Here is a 16,378-nt window from a genome sequence, read left to right on the forward strand (position 1 = left end):
TCTTCTATTCAAGTTTTTATTTTCTTATATGATATTGCATAATGCAATATTGCATATCACATAAAATATATTTCTAACAACTTCCTATCTGGATTGTGTTGTCTAGCAGATGGAGACTTTCACTGCAACCTTAAAGAAAAGAAAATGCTATTGTTGTTTCTTGCAAGTTTGCATTTGTATAGCAAATCTGGATTAATAAAACTGAGAAAATATAGATTTTTCATTTACTTATAAGCATTCATGTGCACAATAACATAAGACTAAAAAGGGAATTTTGTGCATAGCTATTTCTCTATAGGGAATAGATTCATCATGACTTATATTAGTGACTGTACAACTCTATAGAAAAAAAAGAAGTTGGGCAATTAATATGTTTATTAAAAAGATATTATTATATATTTTACTTCATTAAAAAGTTGGAATTCAAATATATTTTAATGAATGTACTGTAACCTGTAAAAATGTTAAAACATGTTACTTTTTCATCGAAGGAAAGAGACAGATAAAATTCATCACTGTTGGTAATTTATGAATAGTGGAAAATAGAGTATCAGTTTAGCTATGTTGTACAGAATTTAAATTCATGCCCCCGTGCATACCCAATCTTGAACATAGCACATATTTATAAATATTTAATAATAGATAACTGCATACTTATAATTTATGGATTTTTTCCAGTAAATCAACCTATCAACGAGAATTTATTGATGCTCTGTCTTCTCATGGAAACATTTTCTTCACTTGGCTTCAGTAAAAAAAAAAAAAAAATATCCATTTTCTCTCCCTCAATGATTATTCCATTTAGCCTACTTCACTATTTCAGCTTATTTCCTGATCTCTAAATACTGCAGTACTTTATTTTCTTCTTCCTCCTCTGACTTTTGCTCTCTTTCTCTCTCTCTATATATATATACATCATCATATAGTATTAGGGTTTCCAATACCTTTACATCTCCCTTGGAGACATCTCAACTGAACTCCACGTATTTATATTCAACCCCACTGAAATATGTAATTGACATCTCAAACCTGACTATACAAAGATGTGCAGATCTTATCTCCAACTTTAATCCTTCCGTGGTCTTTTCAAAAAATATATATAAGTGGATACACCTTATTATCAAAGCTCAAAGCAGGTATCTTAGACACCGTCTTAACTCCCCTCTTTGTCTCACATCCTGTAATCAATACATCTGTAAGTACTGTCAGCTATATCTTCAAAACATTTCAAGTACATATCTTTATCTCACCACGTTTCAGGTCATGATCATCTCAATCTGAGGTGTTACAGTAGCGCTCTAACTGGTGTCTTTGCTTCTGCACTTGCCTTCCTGTTGTCCACTTGGTACACAGCAGCAAGAGTAATCCTATTAAGCAGTTAAGTCGAATCAGGACACTTGTCTGCTCAAACCCAGCAATGGCTTCCTATCTCTCTCAGAGTAAAAGCCAAAGCCCTCATAAGGGCTTACAAATTCCTACATGTCTGGTCCCCATTACCTCTCTTGAGTCATCCCCTGCTAATTTCCCCTTATATTATTCGCTTCAGCTAAACTGGATTCTATGCTGTTTCGACAGCTGGAAAGGTATATTCCTGTCTCAAAGCCTTTCACTTAAACATACTACTACCTGGAATAATATCCTTCTTCCAGGTTTTTACTTAAGTTGTAACTTCTCTGAGATGCCTTAACTAATCATCTTATTGAAAAATGAAACAAACCTCTAGCCAAGCCCAGAAATCCCTATATACAATTATAGCTTAAGTTTATTTTTACAGCACTTTTACTCTTTGGCATAGCACAGGATTTCATTTATTCATTCTTTTATGATTTTATTCATTCTTTTGTTAATACATTCATTTGTTTTCTGTCTCCCCACTGGACCATGAGCTCCACGACAGCAAGGATATTTGTCTATTTGTTTCGTTGCCATATACTAAGTGCCTAGAATAGTGTTCAGTACATAATAGATTATTTAATATTTATTGAAAAATAAATGAATTTTTGGTTCTTATTATGCATAATATTCTAATTACAGAAGTAAAATAAACTTCCACTGCATCATATCAGAGACTACTATATAAATTGCTAACTCTATAAACAATTTTTGTTTTTGTTTTTGCCTAATTGAAAACTCTCTGAGAGGAAAGAGCTGTCATTCATTTTTACGTCTTCACTACAACACTGGTCAACATTATTGGAATTTAATAGATATTTATAAAGTGATTTAGTGGAACCAATTGTGAGCAGAGGTAAACAAATATAGTGCTGACTAGATACATACATGCTACTGAGTACAGGATAAAAAATAATCTGATTTAGATGGTATCTAGAAATATATAACAATAATACACAGTTTTTCTTTTCATCAGCCCACAAAGTCACTTTCAGAGAAAGGAATGTTTCACCCTGATATTTACCCTCATCTACTGGTGTAGGGATTGCTATGCCAATTAAGTAGATAGCCAGATGTAGAATGTCACATAAATTCATAAGTATATCTTGTTTCTTGTTTCTTGTCTATCAAGTGAGACTGTCTTTCCTTTCTATTCCGTAGCACCGGGTCTAGGAGAGAGAAATATATATTAAGGCTTCACATTCCTGCTTCCAAAGAGGACTTCTGCCCAATCTGTTGGATATCATTAGTACCACTGGGTATCACCAACTTTGTTGAAAATTACTGCTATTTCTGTTTTCCTACTGCTTCTACCAGCCAGCCCTGGTGGTCTTAATGGTTAAGATTTGGCACTTTTACTGCCACAGCCCAGGTTCGTTTCCCATTCCGGGAACCACAACACCCATCTGTCAGTTATCATACAGTGGTGGACCTGGCCACTCACTTCTGAAAAAATTCTCCATGAAAACCTTATGAATAGCAGCGGAACATCATCTGGTATAGTGTGAGAAGGTGAGAGGATGATGCAAAAAAAAAAAAGACCAAGCAGTGTTCTGCTCTGTTGTACTTAGGGTCGCTAGAAGTTAGAATTGACTCAACGTAGCTAACAACAAAGTGCTTCTACCAGAAAACATCCCTCTAGGTACAACTTATTTTGGTGAGTACATGCCTACATAAGCATGTTATAAGCTACTTTACTAAAGCCATGAGGTACTGGAGCATAACTGAGCATACCAGAAAGAGAAAAGAGGCACCCTTCCTCAACTCATCAATTAATGCTCCATAGTTGGGGCGCCTCCTAAGCTGCAAGGCCAAAAAAGTATAAGTGGAGTCCAGCAAACATAGTAATCCATAGACTGTAAGCCAAGGCTGAGATTAATTAACAGTTTTCAGTTTTCAGTAGCAGATACCTTGATGTGTGAGAAAACGTGAGAAAAATACTTTCTGAGGACTTAGGTTTATTAAAAAAAAGGGAGGGTGGAGATGGATGATTTAGGTCGGAGGCTTACTACTCTTTGTGATGTAAAGAATATAGAAAGATCTTAACACAGCCAACCTGCAACACAAGAAATAAAATACTCTTTAGAAAGTAAGTATGCATTTAACTTCTGATATTGGTAGTTGTGAAATGTTTTGTTTTTAATTTCTATCTTGTTTTTTCTGTTACTTATTGATGAAATGTGTTATTGCATTATTTCAGATGGACAAATAGGAAGTGGGAGATCACATCCAAAATGTTAATAACTCCAAGAGGTGGTCTTACAGAGCTTCATTTATTCGCCAGAATCCTTAAGGATATTAAGGACTCTCTTGGACCTTGGAGCCAACAGAGTGCCGAAAAGGAAGAAATGCTCATGGTGGGGAGGCCAGATTCAATGTATCATTAATTAGTTTATTTGATGGCAAATGACAGAAAAATAGATTATAAGCAGATAAAGGGGAAGAGTGTTGGAAGTGAAAGTTTATTCAGCTAATCTGCAGTATTTGCCATTGTCAGTGTCTAGGTGACCCTGAATAATATCTTTTCCCAACTTTCTCCACTTCAGAGTCTTAAAAAGCCCATTGTTCATCATTGAAATTAGCAGACAATAATAACGAATTTTCCTTACATACTCATAATATATTATATTTTATTACGCTGTAATGCTGTTAACTGGTGAATCTGATTTTCATCTCTGTATTAGGATTTTGCATACATACTCAAAAATGTTATTGCTCTTCATTTTTTAAAGTTATTTTGTTAAATCTGCCTGATTTTGTTATCGAAGTTACATTACCTTTGTAAAATGAAGTGGAAGTTATTACAACTTTTTCTGTGTTTAGGAAGAGCAGAGATTCTCAATACTCTGAAAATACAAGAAAAAATTCCTTAAAAAATCTTTTGGGTTAGAAAGTATTTATTTCCTGTCTATGTATTTCTATCACTGTTTCTTTTGTAAAAGTTGTAAAAATCCTTCCTTAATTCATTTTGGTTTTTTCCACAAACATTTTCTATTTAATGAACTATTTCATAATTAGTAGTCAATAAATGGCCATATTATGCTGTATATGTATTTAACCTTGTCTGAGTATTTGATTAAAATTTTTATCTCTTGAGTAATTGGGTGTTATAATATCTTTAAGCTTATTAATATTAGACAAAATATGTTTGGTCAATGTAGAAAAATTCAAAAATTTAGAGAGGTAAAAAGAATGTGATAACCATGCCCTCTCCACCACAGGCAAGAGATAATTGCTATGGATATATTCATTTATTCTTTACAGAATCAAGATATGCCTGAGCATATTGCTATGTAAACCAATTTTGTTCTATGGTATTTTCAATGCTGGCTTAACACATGATCACATGCGTGCAAATTAATTTCCTCAAACTATTCCTGCACACTAAAGTCATGTCCTTGTGTATCATTTAAGTGGAAAAACAATCATAGAATGAAATCTTTGTGCATATATTTTGAATAGAGTTATTGAGTCATAAAAATGAATAAGATAGTTTTAAGGTTTTCACTCTTGCAAACTCATCTTCCAGAGGATTGTACAAATTTACAATTCATCTAGCAATGTGTAAGACTACGGGCATGCTCAATTTTTTCTGCTTTTACTTGCTGCAACTCTTTTTTTTGTTTTCAATATTTACCTGTTTACAGCCTAAAATTTCACATTGTCACCATTCCAGAATGGCTCTCTTTTGTTCTGAAAACAATGGTAATTTTTCTCTTTTTCAATGTTTACAGTTCTTTATCAATTTTATTGTTGAATTTCCAAGGACAGTGTTAAGTATTAGTGGCAATCATTGGCTATTTTCATTTCTTGCCCATTTGCCACTTCAGGTCCTATGGGTCTCTGGGCATTTGCTGACAGGTGGCTACAATTGTCTTTTCTCTGGACATTGAATGCTCATCTGGTGCTGGTATTTTTAGTTTCCTCCATGGCCTCCAATCCTGAATACATGCCTTTCCTACCTCCTCACTTTGATCTCAGACACATGGACCCCTAGAGCTCAGAAACTTTTGTCTGCTTTACCCTCAGCAAAATCTTATATTGTGACTTTGCTTGTCTAGAACTGTTCCATCTCCAGGGCAATAGATTTATATTGAATCTGTCTTCTACTTTTTATAACTGTTATCATTTGTCCATTTGAAATTTTTAACTGAAAGGACAGAAGGAAGTGGCAAGAAGATTATAATTGACATCAAAAGAAATGCATTACAACCTCATTTTTAACCCTAACTCAAAAAGGAAACTTCAAGAAGGGCTTAGAGCCTCACCAAATTAGTCAGCAAAATGGGGATAATATCTACCTAACAGAGTTGTTCTGATGATTAAAGAAGATGCTATATTTTCTTTCTTTTGTTTAGAAGGCTTCCCCTCACCTTCCTGGCAAGATTCCGCTCATTAGTCAGGTCCCAGCAGACTTACCACATTTGTAAAATATTTCTCTGCAATTCAAGCTGAATTAATTGCTGCTGCCTCTGCACTCCACAGAACCTTATTTCATAAGCACTTATGACATTATGAGCCACATTGCAGACTGCTGTATGCTAGCACCGAATTGTGAACTCCTTTTTAAAAGGTGGATAATAAAACCTACTTATCTTTGAATCTAGCTTCTTTCAATTTGCCTAGCAGGGGAAAATGAAGAGACATTTATTTAATTGGTTTGAATTGAATCGTCTCTTCTGCAGAAAATCCAAATTGTTGGTCGTTTTACTGTCAGAAGGTTGGACCACTTTAATTCAGAGCTGGGGAGTAAAATTACCTCAGTCATCAAGCTGATTGCTCAGCCCTCCTGGCCGTTCTCTATGGGCAAACCTAGGTTAAGTTGACTAGAATATTCTGGTCCGTCTTTCAAGTGAGGTCCCCTCTCTCTTTGACAGATTTGGAGACACACAGGCGGTGTTTTTCCTTCTTCAACTTTGTTTTTGGACATTCTGAAGATAACTTACTTTCTTATCTCATATCAATTCAGTGTTTCAGACAGACAGTTTATGGTACAAATGATTATTCCATAGCTATCCTTTTTCTTCATGTTCCATGTCTGGGTGCACAATTTGTTCATTGCAGTCTTGACTACTACCCAAGCAACAAACTATTTCTAAGGAAAGGACTATTTCTATAGCTTCATGCATGTCCATTTAAATAAATTTCATTCGTTTTACTTCTTGAAACATAATGTTTTCCATACAATTTCTTTAATTTTGGGGAACTGAAAGTTTAAACCATGTTATCGTATACGCAAAGAGTATAATGACTAAGATTTTATAAAAATGATAAGTGGTATGTGTTAGACTCATTCACTTGGCAAAATCTTTTAGTTTGGAAGATAACACGGGGTGAGAATGGCACACAAAATTTTAGTTTTTGCAAAATAACAAGTCCTACTTGGCTAGGGTCTTTGAAAAATGGTTTTCTGGTTCTAATCTATTAAAATGTTTTAATGTATGTAAACAATCAGAAGTAAAATATGTAAACATAGTATGTATATTCAGGTTCCCTGCAAAATTCAGATTTTAGAAAGGCTGCTAAAATACAGTGTAACAGCTACAAGAAACAATAGATCTTGTTCAAGGCAGATTTATGGCTATTGCAATTTTTTTTGCTTATGTCAGCTAACCTTGGCAAAAAAGAACTCTTTTTTGCTATTGGGGTGAAACCTGTAAATCTAGAATTGCTCTCCCTCCCTCCCAAAACCTTGTCTTAGGCCTTGTTGCTTTCTTCATTCATCACAGTTATACTTAAATGTGGGTGAAATTCTGGAATGTTTGATTTTTATTATACCTTGAACATTCTCTTTAACTTCATTATGTAATTAATAATTAATTGTAATTAATAAATATTCTTCTTTGCCCATATATAGAAAAGACTGTTATTTTGAAGAACTCCGTTTTATGGTTTGGCATTTTTCTTCTTTTAAATTAAATGCAAGTGTAAAAGGGCTATTTTTGTATGGCATATGTTAATAAAAATAATGCCATTAATCTTCATTTGTGACTTGTACAAATAACCATTTCAACATTACGTACAAATTACGTGAATATGTACATAAAAATTTTAGGCAATATGTATTCTATGTTTTATCTAAACAGTTCATTATGCTTATATATGAAATATGCACATAGGATATATAGTATACAAGATATATATGCACAGACAATTGCACGCTTAGATCTTTTAAATATATTTAAACAACTTTGAAATGAGCTTGATAAAAGAAACCGTGTCATGTTAGAAAATAAACCTTGTTTCCTTTCCTATATATTTGTTTGACCATTGTACTTAATAAATCAGAGGCATCTTCCTTTTTACTGTGAGTAGTTTCCTTTCAAAATCATAAATTATCAATTGTTTTTAGTAATATTAACTTATTCTCCTATCTAGGCTGAGGTCAATAAGCCATTCAGAGATTATCTCACACTAGGAAGTAGAGGTGTCCACGTGTATGGCCACTGATTGCTCCAAGACACTAAGAAACAAAACCCACGTGAACATCCATGTGCAGACACCACAGCACATATTTTATATGTAATTGGAAACTGTTATTCTAATGCTGTCTTTGATCATTTTATTCTTTTAATAATGAATATTATTACTACATTTTTAAAAAGAGTTAATGATTATATTAATTTAACTTATCATTTCCAAGAATTATGGTGATTCCTGGAAGAAATTTTACTTTTTCTTTCCTAAGAAATATCTTTTTACAAGAAATTTAGATTTTTTTATTTCAGTGAAAGTAAGACAAGTCATGAAAACAGTATGAGTAATACCCATTATAACACTGTAAAATAGCCTTTAAGCTTTTATACTGATTTGACTAGATTAAGGTTTTTTTGTTATTATAAATAAGTAATTATTTTTGTGTATGAACAGGAGAGGCATCTATGAGAAAATTATATTCATTCTGGAAGTCTTTTGATTTGCTTTTAAAATCTAGTTTTTATAGAAAATTAATTTATAAAAGCAATCATCTGGCTTAATGCATAGAGAATCAATCCTCACATTTACTGAACAAAGAATGGCATTTGTAGTCTGCATATGTGATTTTCTCTTCTGATTTCCTCTTCTGATTAAGAAGGATGCTTCTACAAATGGCTTGTATACATTTTGAAAAGAAAATAACCTTGTTAAATGCATCACTGCATTGTCTTACTCAGGATTTCTCAGTCCTTCTCATGGCCCTGATCTATTGGTTAACAGGTGTAAAATGGATATGGTGCCTCTATGATAGATAACTACATACATTTGCATATGAAATGTTTATTTAAAATAAACCAAGCAAAAGTAAAATTCTCAGAAATTTGCCTCCCTAGAGTTAAATCATTCACTTTGAATTCATAAAGCTACAACTTGATTCATATATAAATGTTATCAATCCATTAATTAAAAAAGGAATCTTATCTCAAAGTAAAAATGTCTAGATGCATTTTTGGCTCATTTATTTCCATTAAGTGTCATAATATTGGGAAAAAATCTTGTGAGATTTTAACTTTCGTTGGTGTTCCAATTAGCAAGAGCATCAAAAATTTGTTGACAACCTTTCCCAGCTTATGCAATATTTGAGCAGGAGCTCAGTTTCCCACCCCAGTCAGCACAAAGGTTATGGTAATTAGTTAGAAGCTCACAATTTAGGTGTGGAATTCTACCAAAATCTGGATAAGACTCCTTTTCTTTTGGAGAATTCTATTGTTAGATTAAAAAAGATCTAGAAAAGATCTAAATGTGGGGTTTGCTGATGGGGTAACTAGAGTTTCAGACCAGGTATCTGGTGGATAGTGTAATGGAAATTAACATGATGGAGGAGACTGCAGGCTCTGAGAATCTGGTCTATTTAACCAGCTAATGCTAGACTTTCATACTCAAAGATTTTTTCATTATGAATTATTTACACTTTTGGATATTTCCTTAGTTTGAATATCCGGACCAGAGAGCCTTTTGGTTTTTAATTATTTTGAATTTTAAAAAGTCTTTTAGTTTCTAATTCAAAAAGAAATCCTTGTTTGTTTGTTTGTTTGTTGTAGATAATTTGGAAAATAAAAGAAAGTAACCCAGGGCTGGCCTGGTGGCGTGGTAGTTAAGTTCGCATGGTCTGCTTGGTGGCCCATGGTTCTCAGGTTCGTATCCTGGGCATGGACATACGCCCCCTCATTAAGCCATGCTGTGGCGGCATCCCATATACAAAATAGAGGAAGATGGGCATACATGTTAGCTCGGAGCTAATCTTCCTCAGCTAAAAGAGGAAGATTGGCAACGGATGTTAGCTCAGAGCCGATATTCCTCACCAAAAAAAAAAAGAAAATAACAATCCAGAGGTAGAAAATTTTTAAAGGGTATGTTATTGAATAGTCTTTTCACACCTATTCATCTATCTATCTATCTATCTGCCTATCATCTATCTCGTCTATCTGCTATAGTATTGTATATATTACTATAGAACATGTATTTTTATATATGTGTATGTGTTTATTTACTCCTTCGTTTAAACAATTGCAAAGTAGTCGATCTTAATTTTGTAATGTTATAAGCAATAATGGAATAAATAATTATTAGAGATATATTTGCAAATAACCATAATTAATTCTTTAGAAAAAATTTATAGAACTGCAAGTAATTGCAAGTTCAAATATACTTTAAAGGTATTTGATTATTGTCAAATTTCACAGAAAAATCATATCAATTGGCTGGTATTTAATTTTGTAATACGTTTAATAGCTTATGTGATTTTTATTAGTTTCAATTTTTCTCACTTTTTTTGATAAAAAATTTGGTCTGTAGGGCCGGCCCCGTGGCTTAGCTGTTAAGTGCACGTGCTCCGCGGCTGGTGGCCTGGGGTTCATCCCGGGCAAGCACCAACACACTGCTTCTCCAGCTGTGCTGAGGCCGCGTCCCACATACAGCAACTAGAAGGTTGTGCAGCTATGACCTACAACTATCTGCTTGGGCTTTGGGGGAAAAAATAAATAAATAAAATTAAAAAAAAAAAAATTTGGTCTGTAAAATTTCTCTTTTTTGGGAAATCATTAAGATATTTTTTGTGCCATTAGGGGTCTATATCATAAGAGATCCGAATGTTAAGAATTGAACCGAGTTAGAGAGAGCTGAGCTGACAGGTGTCAAAGTAGCCGACTAAGACAACAAGCCAAGACGAATGGCGCTCGTGATGATCAGACAGATTAGTACAGATGTGGGAAATAATCTCACTGTTGAGGTTGCCCTGAATGAAAGTTTCTTATAGTTTTATGGACCTGGGGGCTGGGAGGAGGGAGAATGGTAAAGGCTAAGAGTAAAAAAGAATTGAGTCAGAGTAGATAAAAAGTGTCTTCAAGGTTTCTTACCTCCATCAGATAAAGAGGTCTCAGCAGATGTGCCTGAGAAGGGCCTCTGCTGAAGGCTCCAATATCAAGGCCTGTGAAAGGAGGTACCTGGGCTAGGACTTCAGATCTGCATCAGAGCGTGGTCAGCTAGGGGTGTCTGAGTCCTTACTGTAACCACTTTCAGAAACTGTAATGCATTGGCTATGTACCAAGTCTTATGTGGGCAGGGCAGCTTTTCCCCGTATGAGGTATGCCAAATGAAGAATTTGTAATTGCCTATGGTCAGGCTTGAAAGATTAGACATAGGTTTTTGGTCATGAGTTAAGCTCCTCAACAAGACATGTCAAATCAAGGAAAATATTTATATTTCATGTGGTACCTAAATATATATATTGAATCACACAAATATAAATTATAATTTCATGAAAAATTGCACATGTTTGCAACTGGGTAAATTTATCAGCCTGCTTCCCATCAGTAGAAATTTGGGGGTCCCACAGCCTTTTCTCGTTTTGTACTCTCTCTTTCCCTTTCAGTTCAAGCTGGCAGTGTTTCTGCTGATAGGCAATTTTCAAGAACTTCATGGGTCTCCCTTATATGTCACATGGATTCAGTTTATTAGACAAGAGACACATCCACACACCTTTCTGAGATAATTCCATCTCTATTTTTGCCTTCTGCTGAAATGACTGAGACCAATGCACTTATATTTTTTAGAGGCCCCTTAGTTTGTTTGAGGGGGGTTTGTGAACTACACCTTTAATCTCTTGTGACTGAATACTCTGAACTTTTGGCCTTTCCCAGTTTTAAGTGAAGAGATGTAGAGTCACACATGTGTCTTTTACTCTAGAGAATGGTTTTCTGACAGTGAATCTTTTAAATTAATGTTTTTTCCATCTCGATAGCCCAAGAATTAGCCAAATCATCAAGTTCTGGTTATTTTTCTTTCACAATTGTTCCCTCAATGTGTTTTTATTTCACTACAAGCAGCAAGAAGAAACCAGACCACACCTTCAATACCTTGGAAATCACCTGGACAAAATATCCAAATTTATTTACAAATTCTGCTTTACATACAACTGCAGGACACGATTTCATTAAACTCTCTGCCAGTTCTCATATGTTCCTCACCTTCTGAGGCCACACCAGTTGCACCTTTAATGTCCATATTTCTACTAATAGTCTGTTCATGATGGTTTAGGTATTCTCTAAGGCAATTTAGATTTTCACGTATGCTACTCAGTTCCTTTGGACCCCTTACTAGCAGATTTGTTAGCATCCATATTAGTACTAATAGTTTGTTCAACGAACTCTGGGCTTTTTCTATCATGTTCATCAAAATTCTTCCAGTCCCTGCCAACTATCCATTTCCAAAACCAGTTTGACATTTTTAGGTGTTTATTATTATAACATACTCCACTTCTATGCCAAAATGTATGTTACTTTTCTATGCCATAATAACAAATTACCACTAACTTAGTGGGTTAAAATAATACAACTGCGTCTCACAATCCTGTAGATCAGAAGTCAGGTGGTCTTGACATTAAAATCAAGGTATCCACTAGCATGAGCTCTTATCTGAAGGTATTGAGGGAACATCCACTTCAAAGTACATTCAAGTTGTTGGCAGAATTCAGTGCTTTATGGTTGGGTTGTAGAACCGAGGTCTTTGTTTCCTTGCTGACTGTCAGCCAGGAGCCCCTCTCAGCTCCTTTAGGCAACCTGCATTCCTTGTCACATTGTTCCTTCCCTCTTCAAACCAGCAATGGTGAATAAAATCTTTCTCAAGCCTCAAAACTCTCTAACATCCCCGTCTTCTGCACCTTTCTGCCTCAAGCCAGAGAAAGTTCTCTGCTTTTAAGTGCTCGTGTGATTAGATTGGGCCCACCCAGACAATCCAGAATAATCTCCCTATCTTAATGTCTGTAAGCAAAATTATATTTGTAAAGTTCTTTTTGTCATGTAACATAACATATTAACAGATCCTGATTATGATTATATAGATATTTGTGCGTATGTGTGTGTATATACATATATATCCTCTAATAGTGGGTGGACGTCTTCAGGGAGCCATTATTCGGCCTAACACATTGAGCATATATATGTATATACACACACACACTTACGTATACATATCCATATATATAACATTCTAATATATATATATATTTGCTGTAGAGAGATATATATATATCTATATATTAGAATCCCTTCCTCAGCTCTAATGCCAAAAGACAGTTGTACTTCGCTGCCTATATAATTCTTAAAAATAAATATTTTTCTCCAGACTTAAGTGAGATTTTTCTGCTAGCCTTCCTGTTATAGATATTTGATTATGATTTTCATTAAAGAAATTGTAATTGCCCTTATAAAACAAATATCTGATCACAAATCTTTTTATTGATTAAACCAAAATCAATAATGAGTATAGAAAGCAAATTATAGCCCGTTACTTGACCCCACAGTGCGAGTGTGAAAACAAGTCTGTACATACCAATGCATGAAATAGCATTAGAATGAAAAATAATTTTTTTAAAGTGGCACTGATGAACATGGAGCAAATATAAACTAATAAAAGTCTGTAGTGTGGCATATCAGTGTGAAGAAAGCTTTAAATGGTTAGGAGCTATAAATGAAAGAAGCAGAATAAACGAGGTGTAGCTAGTCTGAAAGTTACATGTAGGAGGATGTTACAACATTTTTAGTAACTATAAATGATCATTTTAAAATTTCAGTATTTCATTAATTTCTTTTAGCATATTGTGCCATGGAATTAGCAGTTTAAGTAAAAAGTTTTGTGAAAATAAGTTACCCATAGGCTATGGAAGTGCTTGCAAACCACAAGAAATTTTCATGACACCTCAAATTCATAATTATATTCAAACTGTCAATAGAGCTGGACAGCAATATTTACTTACTCAGAAACATTTTCTTTGAAAATTTAAAAGGTAGTGAACATATCATTCAGTACAACTATTTGCTTGAAATTGTCATAATTATGATTTCTGGAACACAACATCAAAACATAAATTCAAGAAATCAGTATTTTCAGGTGCCAGACCCCAAGAAGCATTTTCTTGGAATATTGAATACATTAAAGTCACAAAATTGACAGACTGGATAACTCTTATAACTAGAATTTAGGCATACTCTTTGCATTTTTAAAAAACAGGAGGAATGGAATTCATTTTCTTTCTTTCTTCAATTCCACCTGTGGTAGGCCATGAGAGCATCTGAATTGCCTGCTCCCCAGAGAAATGCTGAAGTCTATCACTAGCAAAATCAAAAGTTCCAGCCCTCTTGAGAGAAGTAATTGGCCCAGGTATGGTATTTATAGTAGGCAATGTCTTTCGCCTCTTTGTAATTTGAACAAGTTAGTACCTTTAGTAAATTATATTACAACCTCTAAAATGACTCCAATTTTATTTGTAGAATGACCAAAAATCCATCTGTAACTATTGCAAAATTTCCTCTAAAATGCAAATAAATACAGTGTGATAAAAACATAACCCTACCAAAAAATTCAAACTGAGAGTTAACCAACCAAATGTGTGTGTGTAGAGGGCTAAGGGTGGGAGTGGTTATAGATTATTATTAAGGCTAATGGAGCTATCTTATATGAGATTAGATTTCACCTCTTGGCCAATCTAGGCTTCACTTTATGAACTATATCCCATATAGGAAAGAGAGTCACCTCCCTCACTGCGTGTACCTCAACTTAGAAACCATCTCCAGATAACGGGACGGCTATCTTATACCGCATTGTTTCTTTTAGAGGTGAAGCCCATTCATTCCGTTCATCCTCTGCTCTTAGCCTTTATAAACTATTCAGATACAACAACGTCCAGAGGAAAAAAGTGAAGGAAGAAGGAGGAGGTTTAATATGGCACATTGTTTTATGGGAGGATTTCCTCACAAAGTATTCGAGGCAAGAGCAATCACAGGAAGAATCCTCATTGCAATTTGTGCCGTAAGTGTTTGCTTTTATTTTTGCACTAGTTTAGTATATTATAGAACCAGACTTTAGAGTTAGGAGAAGTAACAGTTCAGTGCAGCAGTCTTGCATGAAAAACATTCTCAGAAATGAAAAATTCTTCCAAGAGCTATGCCCATTAACCTAGCCACCAACTTAATTTTGAGAAAAGAATTCTACTATCATCCAGTAAACAATATACAGAAGCACAAACTTTAAGTTTTAGGAAAAATCAGATCTGGAAAAAATGTTTCTTCATGTATAAGTAAATAAAAGAAAAATATCTGTGGTCTCACATTTCTTCAGTGTTGGCCTAAAAGTTGTTAGACTACCCTCCTACATCTTTAACTGAAGACCAAGTCTACTTACATTTTCTCATTTAACTACAGCTTAATGGGTATGGTTATGGGGCTGAGTTCTAGGCCACTGCCATAAAAGAGATTTTGCCTTTTTGTGATTTCTTTTCAAGTGTGGTAAAAGTGAAACAGTACAGACCAACTTTTCTATTTGGCTTTATCCAGATATCTGTGGTGTCTGCATCATACTTCAATCCTTGCGCTACTATAGGATTAAAGTAAATAAGTTTACAAATAATTTAACACACATAAAACACTAGTTCTATATTGGCTTTTGTTATTAATGCTGCCTATGACAACATAGAAGTATTTGGTATGACTACACTTGCCCTTGGTATGAGTATTTTTAAATTCTGATTACCTAACGTGGTTTCGAGTGAGCTTCCTGAGCTTTTGTCCAAAACCAATCCTCATCCTCATCCCTGACCACTAAATGTCAAAATCACTGTAACGCTGACTTTTCCAAGTCATTGTATATTCTTCGATCTTTTCTAGGATACTCTGTAGGTCCTAGATAATCCTCAATGGCAAACAAGTGGGAATTTGCCTAGTTTCCATCTATCATTCTAATTTATGATATTCCCCATGTTTTTTTATCACCTTTGTTCCATTTCAGTTGAGATTTAGCCATTCGAGAGCCAGTTCCTGAGTTCAATTCTCATTATGATGATATCTTCTTCATGTTTCTATGTCTTTGTGTTTCTCTCTCTTTCTCTCCCTCTCTCTGTTGTTGTTTCTTTCTTCTTTTAATTTTTCAAATTTTATAGCAGATTGCTAATATGATGGTCAGTATTTTTACTGGAAAACTCAAAGAATTGTTGTGTCCTAAGATCACTAAAATAATTGCCACAAACCACACCAGCAATACTGCACTGGGTAGAAGTGGTTCCCTCTAAAGAAAGAACTCTGCATCTTTCAGATTCAAAGGATAAAGCAGCATCAATCAGCAAGAATGAATTTAGATCATTGCATGTGCACAAAATAATGTCTAATTCTGTATTCATGTCTTTATCTCTGTCTAAAATTATCTACCCGATGAACTTTCAAGACTAGTTCCTACTCATCATCTTAGTCTTTCCTTGGATTAGGCAGAGCTCTAAAATGGTCCCAGGATTCCTGCTCCCTGGTAGACAAGTCCTTTATAATTCCTTCTCCTTGAGCCCAGCGGGACCGGTGAGAGCGATGGGAATGTCATTCCTCTGATTCTGTTACATTAGAATAAGATTCTGTTTTAGCAGACTGGAGAGTGATTCTCCTTGCTTTCAAGAAGTAGGCTTCCATGTTGTGAAAGAATCATATTCTAGGACTTCAGGGTGCCCTATGGGAGCTGAGACAGACCCTCAGCA

The sequence above is a fragment of the Ceratotherium simum genome, chromosome 11 (assembly GCF_057802395.1).
Source record: "Ceratotherium simum simum isolate JZ-2026a chromosome 11, ASM5780239v1, whole genome shotgun sequence".
Taxonomy (NCBI): Eukaryota; Metazoa; Chordata; class Mammalia; order Perissodactyla; family Rhinocerotidae; genus Ceratotherium; species Ceratotherium simum.